This window comes from Carlito syrichta, unplaced genomic scaffold (genome assembly GCF_000164805.1).
Source record: "Carlito syrichta isolate Samal-C Ts95f unplaced genomic scaffold, Tarsius_syrichta-2.0.1 Scaffold302856, whole genome shotgun sequence".
Taxonomy (NCBI): domain Eukaryota; kingdom Metazoa; phylum Chordata; class Mammalia; order Primates; family Tarsiidae; genus Carlito; species Carlito syrichta.
Genome location: NW_007246952.1, coordinates 55,847 through 63,824, shown reverse-complemented (window position 1 = coordinate 63,824; position 7,978 = coordinate 55,847).

Here is a 7,978-nt window from a genome sequence, read left to right as displayed (position 1 = left end):
CTGATTGTTAAATGATTCAGAAAATATAACCACATGAAGAAAGGGACCATCTTTGTTTAGTTCATCATTGTGTTCCCTGTGCCCATCATAGTGTTTGGCATATAGTAGATGCTCAATAAATGTCCATCTGTTAAACAGATGAATCAATCTGCAGATGTTGGCCAAGGCAGTATGGCAGGAAAAGATGGCAGCATGAGAGAAGATGGCAGGAATAACCAGCAGGCCTCTACCAGTGGCACGACATGCGTGTTGAGGGAGGGAGGGACAGGCAGGAACGAAAGATATGACTGGTCTGTGTGGTTGTCCTGGATAGTACTGAAATAACAACAAATTCTGTTTACATCTAAAATCCCATTTAATCCTCACAGTCACTCTGTAAAAGATACAAAAAGGTTCAGAAGGTTTACAAGGTCTCAGAGCAGGAACCAGTACCTGATTCTGAACTTAAACCTTGTGATCTCTCTGTGATGGGTGCTCACTCCTCCGATATCTGCCTGGGGAGGACTCACAGCCGTTAGTGCTTTCCCTAGCCACCAACTGTCCACTCGTTACTTAGAACAAGCATAGGTTTTCACAGCAAGTAAGGATGGCAAATCTGCTTACAAAAATCCATCTGATTCATTCCACAGGCAAGGTGGTTTTGTAAGGTGGTCATGTTTTCATCATCCTCTCTTTCCAACTCCCTTTGCTCCAGTAGCTACTCTCATTCACCTCAGAAGTGGGTTCCCCAAGGGTGACTACAGAGAAGAGAGTGAGGACTTTGTGCCATTTCCCTCATTACTCCAGGCTAAAGGGAAAGAGAAACACCCGAGACAGACATGGGCTCCAAGAACTGGGCATTCACCAAAGTGTGTTCTTCCAGGAAGTGTTTTGAGGACATGAAGCAAAAGGCACCACCCCTGGCCTCCAGAGACCTGCACCTACATGAGGCAGGAGAGGGGATAGTGTGGGAGAGATCTGTTCTTCATGCTTGCTTCCTGCTGGGGCCATGGGAGACAGTGATACAAGGGGTTTGTGAAGAGAGAAAAGCCTGGACTTCAGTCCTGGATCAGCCATGTGTGCCTGGATGCATTCAAATGCCATAATAATATCAAATGCAATGGAGATTCCTGTACAACTCGCATACATAATCTCACATGAACCGTGTAGTATGTGGTGATAGCCTGGGCAAGTATCTGTTACAAATCCCATTTTTCAGATGAGCAAACTAAGGATCAGAGAGTGATCTGGCCAAAGTTGCCCTGGAAGCAATAGATCTGAGACTTCTATACTCTAAATCCCACGACCTATCTTCATGCTACGATGAGCTGGAAAAGCTGAGTCCTCGGAGCAGCACCAATGAGGAATCATAGCAAGAACTAGAAATCCAAAAGTCAGGGTATAGATTTTAAATCCCTAAGGTCTTGTGCTCTGGGGATCTAGCCAAGGGAAAACTGAGCCTCATTAACGTAGAGGTGGGGACCCCAGGACTTCTGGGCTGCCTCCTCAGCTTCCTGGGTCCCCTGCCCACTGCCCTTCTCTCCCAGGTTGCTGCCTAATTATAGAGCTGTAGATGCAAATTATTCTAATAACTGCTGCTAATTTATACACATTTACATATAATTTGCAATTCATTTGCTGTCCACATTTAGTCAAACTTCACTAATTCAGGCCAAAGTGGGGAAGCTTAATCTGAAATGAAGAGTCTAGGTTGTAGAATAACTCAGTAGTTTATCACAGTTGAGTTTTATCTTAAGCAGGAGAGCCTGCTTTAAAATCAAACATGCAAGGTAAAAATAGGTATAGTCAAAATTCTTCTTGAAAATCCTTAAAATCTCCAAGAGCTGGGCTCTCAGAAGCTCAAAAGCCAAAAACTAATTCCTTTATTTCTCTTTGATTTTGAGCTGTGGAAGACAGGACAATAGGTAAATAAAAACTTCTCTCTCTCTCTCTCTCTCTCACTGACTTTCAATGATGAAATTTAGGAAGGTGAGGTTCATTTATGTGATGTGACTCCACTGACTAATTCAGTTTGAACTAGTAGGATTTTCCTAGTGTAAAATTTTTCAGCCTTCAAAACATGTAGATTGGAATTAACTGCCTGAGGTATGAGCAACCAGAAAGTAAATCGGGTTTAGATATCTGTGGATCGTGTAGTCAGTGAACTTGATTCAGGAAATGCAAAAGTGACAACTAGGTTTATGAGGAGCACACCGGATGGTGACACTGGAGAAAGGTATTGTGTAACAAAATAATAAATACACACACAAATGTGTATATTATCCAGAAGCATGTCTTAAATAGGGATTTTTGCTCCAGTGATTTATTGGAGGACATACTCTTAGGCATGAGGAGTCGGGAGGGGCAGGAGAGGTGGGGAGCTAACTAAAAATGTGGTCTCTGCTAAAAGTGGCTTCAGAGGGATCCCATGGGCAAGATCTAATCAGGAGCACTAAATCTACCACAGAGTCCCACCTTGAGGACCTTTGTCCTCCACATGACAGTCAACCATTGGCTGAAATCTACTCCTAGGAGTCCAAGGTCAAGTCTAGTGGCTCATACTCACAGAAGGTAAAGAACAGCTGGGTTGAGCACCAGTGGTATCTACCAAAGTCCACCCTTTGCACAGCTCTGATCCAATTTCTTCTCCCACTAAGTTTACTCCATCCAGACATGGCATCTCCGGGATTCTGATTGGTCACAATGTCCTAGGAGACATACAAAAGGTCCATTAACAGATGGAACCACAGCCTTGTGACATGTTTCCAAGGCCATGGCTGCAATTCATTGCTGTGTACCTCCACTACCTATTCCAGATTCCCTTCACATTTAACTAGCCCTTCTGCTGGTCTAAGGGACTTACTTGATGGGCTAGCCTAGCTTGCTCTGTCCAATTTAGAAACCTTCCAATGTCGCCTGATAAATGGACTGGAGCAGAATTTCTAAGTATGGAATACGCTGTCTCCAAAACCCAAAGGAACCAATTAAGTATTCTGCTTCTTCCTCAGTGATAAGAGGCCCAAGGAGCAGTGACTTGTCCTGGGGAGGAGCTATCTCTAGGCCATTAGTCCCCTAAAAATTTCAACCATGTGGCAGAACTTTAAGTCTCGAAGGTTTTCCACCAACCCTCTGGAAAGCATGTATCTTACCATGGCATCCAGATATTTGACACTTTCCATTCGTCTAATTAACAAGCCCGTATCAACTCGAAGGACTATGCGAATGCTTTGTAGGATGTCCACAGAGTCTAGGAGAAACCAAGAATTAACATTCTCCCAGAGAAAAGATGGTGAATATCTATTACTGTCTTCTTCATATAAATGCTAACTGTATTTGATCTTTCTTGCTGATGGATAAAAAATGAATGTATTCATCAGATCAATAGCTACATACCATTAACCCAAGGCCATGTTAACCTGCTCAAGTAAATATATAATGACTGGCACAGCAACTACAATTAGGACTACTATTTGCAGTAGTTCTCTGTCATCTGCCATGGCTCTACCTGGGTTTTGCAGGGACCAGACTGGTGAATTATGAGACAGAAGCCACCTGTCCCATTCCATGACAGGAACCACCACCTCAGTATCTTTTCAACCAGTTAGGGTGGCACTAATCTTTGCCATCCTTCCTGGAATGTCATATTGTTTTTTTATTTACTATATTGGCATAAGAGAGAGAAGTTTCAGGGTCTTCTACTGGCCTTTCTCATTCAATAGTTCTTATTTTACAACTCACAGAAATAACGTAAAGGGTATATCTTCTGCTCAACAGGTTCAGACCAATTATATTTCAGGAGTCTAGGAAATGCCCAACAGGGGGGCCATTTTGAGATATGTCAGGGCCAGAACTCCATCTATCACCTGGTCCCCCTCAACCTCTCTAACAGGGGTGTTACAATTGTGCTTTGTGTTCCCGGGTATCAGAGTCAACTCAGACCTTGTCTCTAAGAGACCTCAAAAGGCCCTGGTATTCTCTTTCTCCAGTGCCTGGTTATACAAATAAATAATGTTAGGTTCTTTGGGGAAGAACTGGGAGAATCACTACTGTGGACACTGGCCACAGTGTTGTGGGTTCCTCTTCATGAGAACTTGGTCTTCCCTTTAGTCGATGAGTTCTGGGTTTGGGAACTGGTTCAGCTCTGAGAACTGGGCAAGGCATCTTGACTTTCTTTTGGAAAGGCTGAAGTTGGTCTTTTGCTCATTCATTCTTGACTTCTTATAATACATATTCATATACCTTTGCTGGCTGCCCACCTGTTTTGCCTCTAGGAACAACATGCTCTAAGTACAATTTCCAGAAGTCCCTGTAGGCCAGACTCTCCTGGCTACCACTTCCCACCTTGCTGCCCATTACAGTAACGATGCACCCCTTTGCTTCTGATAACCAGGTGCTACCACCTGGCCTCCACCATTCTGGGACTTCATCATTCTCGTTTCTACTAGGGACCCCAGTTCTGCCATTCTTATTACTGAACTCTCTGGTGATACTGGTGCCCCCTCACTGACATGTTCCTCATCACCCTAATAAACAGAATGTTTTCTGGGTCCTCCTGGGGAACACAGTCATTGGTGGATTTTTCTGGTAATATGTAACAAACCCACTCCAGCCATGCCCACTTCTCTGAGCTTTTTGATGTCTTCCTGCCTGTCACCACAGCAATTCCAGCAACTCTGTTTTGTTTAATGTGGGCCATTGCTTTTATTAAGCTTCCAAGAGCCATGTCTGCAGTGTGTTAGAGCCGTAATTTGGGGCCCTTGCCAGAGTGTCATATCCTGTATTATGGGAGAATGCCCTGTATCAAAAACTCTCCCTACCCAGCTTTCTATTCTGACTCCCTCCCTTATCCAGGCCCTTCGGATTCACTCTTGGTTCCTGGTTCCACTGTATGATAGCCAGGTCCTGCAGCATTGGATAGAATCCTCTAATCCCTCAGCAGACCCAGCATGTCCCCAACCAGGCTGTGCTGAGATTTGACCCCAATTTATGATCTGGTTGCCAGGAGGGGAGGCTGGAGCTTATCCTGAGGAAGACAAGCACTGACCTGTTGGAAGGCCTCATCTGAGGTCTCTGCATCATCTTTGAGCAAGCAGGGGCCTCTCTGTGAATATGGGCCATTTATGCAGGCCCTCACAGTGGCTATCCTAAGTGTCAGGGGCCTGTCCCTTCCCTATCAGAGCCCTGCTCTCAGTCTAGGTGACTCACCTGGGCTGAGAATCTAGTCCTCTTTGAAGTTTTGCCACTCTTACAGTTAAGTCCTGTGCCTGGTTTCTAGCTCTCACTGCCTCTGGCTGTAGGTGCAGAAGGTGTCTTTAAAAGTGGCCACTTTGCTTCAAATCATTAAGTAATAGATTTGAGCCTACCATTTTCTCTCTTCAACAAATCAGTTGATACTTAGCAAAACCCACCCAACTCCACAGTCTTTATAGTTGTCATTTTTCCCAAAGTTCCTGTTATGGACTGAATGGTGCCCCCTACCCTAATTCGTATGTTGATATCTTAACCTCCAAAGTGACATATTTGGAGATAGGGTCTTTAAAGAGATAATTAAGTTTAAATGAAGTCATTAGGACTTGGACCTTAAGCCAATAGGCTGGCGTACTGATACAAACAGGAAGAGATACCAAGGACATGTTTGTAGAGGAAAGGCCATGTGGAGACACAGCAAGAAGGTAGCCATCTGCAAGCCAAGCAGAGAAGTCTCCAGAGAAACCAAACCTGCCAATCCCTTGTTCTTGGACTTCCAGCCTTCAGAACTATGGTAAAATAAACTTCTATTGTTTAAGCTGCCAGGCTGTGAAATTTTATTATGGCAATCCTAGCAGACTAATACACATCCCAAACTCCCAAGACATCGAACCAGGTCATACACTTTCTTTCCAGTTCACCTAGGTAAAGGTCTTAGCATTCACACTGCTGCAGCCTGCCAGGGATAATCAGTGTTTCACCACCCACCAGCAATTGGGTCATCATTGCAATCCAATTTTAGAATCCCATACTTGGTTTCTGCTCTTTTTTTTTTTTTTTTCCTTGCTGTTTAGGACCACTCTCAATACCAAATGTCTCAGGTCAGACTCCCCAAAAGGCAAAGCCTGAGATAAAGTTTTTTATTGGGTTATTGGAAGTAGTATACTCAAAGAGGGAGGTTGAGGGAAGCAAAACAGAGCTAGTAGAAAAGCTAGTCAGGAATGTGTCCTTGACTGAAAACTATCTTCAGTTTAATCTCATGGGTAGGTAGTTCTGCACTGCAGATTCCACAGAGTTTGTTCCACCTTGAAGCATGAGAACTGCCCTTTTACCCCTATGCCAGTCAGTCATCAGTCAAGGTCTGACAACAGGGAAGGCGAGTTAGGCACATATCCTCTGGGGGAAGCAGCTTCCATTTGGGCAAGGGTAGTGGTCCAGAAAAAAGGTGCAGCTGTGACTTGTTATGAGACAACAGTAACAGCAGCTGGGAGATGGATGCCCAACCAGTAAATGGCATCTGGCTAGGGCACAAACAACTTCTACTATTGATGAATAGATGATAGATAGATAGATAGATAGATAGATAGATAGATAGATAGATAGATAGATAGATGTAGAGATAGATAGATAGATAGATAGATAGATAGATAGATAGATAGATAGATAGATACAGGACAGATAGATAAGTAGATGACAGATGGTACATGATAAGTAAATTGATGATAAATAGGAAGATAGAGTTTTGTAGGAATTAATAGGACATAAGAAATCCACAAGGGTCAAGCCAATCTATCTCAGCTAAATGCAAAAACGCAAATGACCTCATTGCCTAAGGCCCCTCCTAAAACACCTCTTTTAGCACCCAGCGTACTACTGCACACAGGTGAGGAAGGCTAGAAAAGATACTACAGCAACACCAAAGAGGATCACTGCTGCAAGTTAGGTTCCTGAGGAAGCAGACCCTGAGGTGGAGATCCGCGTGCGGGAAGGAAGCAAGCCTGGGCAAAGGGAGAAGTTGGGCTGGCATGCGGTCTCATTAACAGCCTCAGCCAACAATACCGCAGGAAACTGGAGCCTGAATGGCATTTCAGAGTTGTGCCAAGCTAAAATGAGGGATCTAGGCCTTCACACCTTTGCATGGGTCAATCAGTGGAAGCAGGCTGTCCTAGGAAAAGGGCAGGACCTCAGGCAAGATGACCCTCTTCGGTGAGGAGGACTCCTAAGGAGGGCTGACAGGTGAGGGCTGTCTGCTGAAAATCCTCCAGCCGCTGACGGGGTAAGCGCTTCTGTCCTTCAGAAGGTTCTGAGCTGTGCAGCACAGTGTCCACTGTAATCATCTGACCTAGCCCAAGGGGGAGGGAAGGCTTCCGAGATGAGCTGGCAGACAAGCCGGGTCTGAAGGATGAGTGGGTGTTACAAGGCCCAAGGTGCAGTCCTGCTCCCTTCTCCAGCACAAGATTAGGAAGTACTCAATTAGGCTGTTTTACGCTGAAGACTTTTCAGAGAAGAAACAATTAGGAACCATTAACTAGGATACCTGTTCTCGCTCTTTTGTTTTCCCTTTTAAAAACAAGCTAGAAAATACGCCTTCATTAACCCGCTTTTCATTTGGAAGACAGCAGCAGAGCTTCTGAGCATGTCAGCTTGTTTGAAGATGAAATGGAAAAGAGCTTGTCAAACATCTCCCTACAAGGGCAGGAAAGAGAAGTAGACAGGGGAAAGGTTGGGTAGGAGGATAGCTCAGACTCCAGAAACTATCTGCAAGGCACTAATTGGGCTGCCAAAATGAGCCGGGGCAAAGAGGAGAAAGCCAGATAAACAGTTTTGTAGCAAGGGGTCAGTGGCGAGAGGAAAGGTGAAGCCAAGCCCCTCCACCCAGCACAGGGCTGGGGATTAAGTGGGTTTCAGGATGAGGCTGGGGCAGCTCATAGGGGCTGATAGCCATTGAGCTTCCTATTTCAGGCTCGGGTCCAGGCAACACTCCTCCCCCCACCTCATCCCCACCTCACCCCTCTGCAATATGACTGTGGGG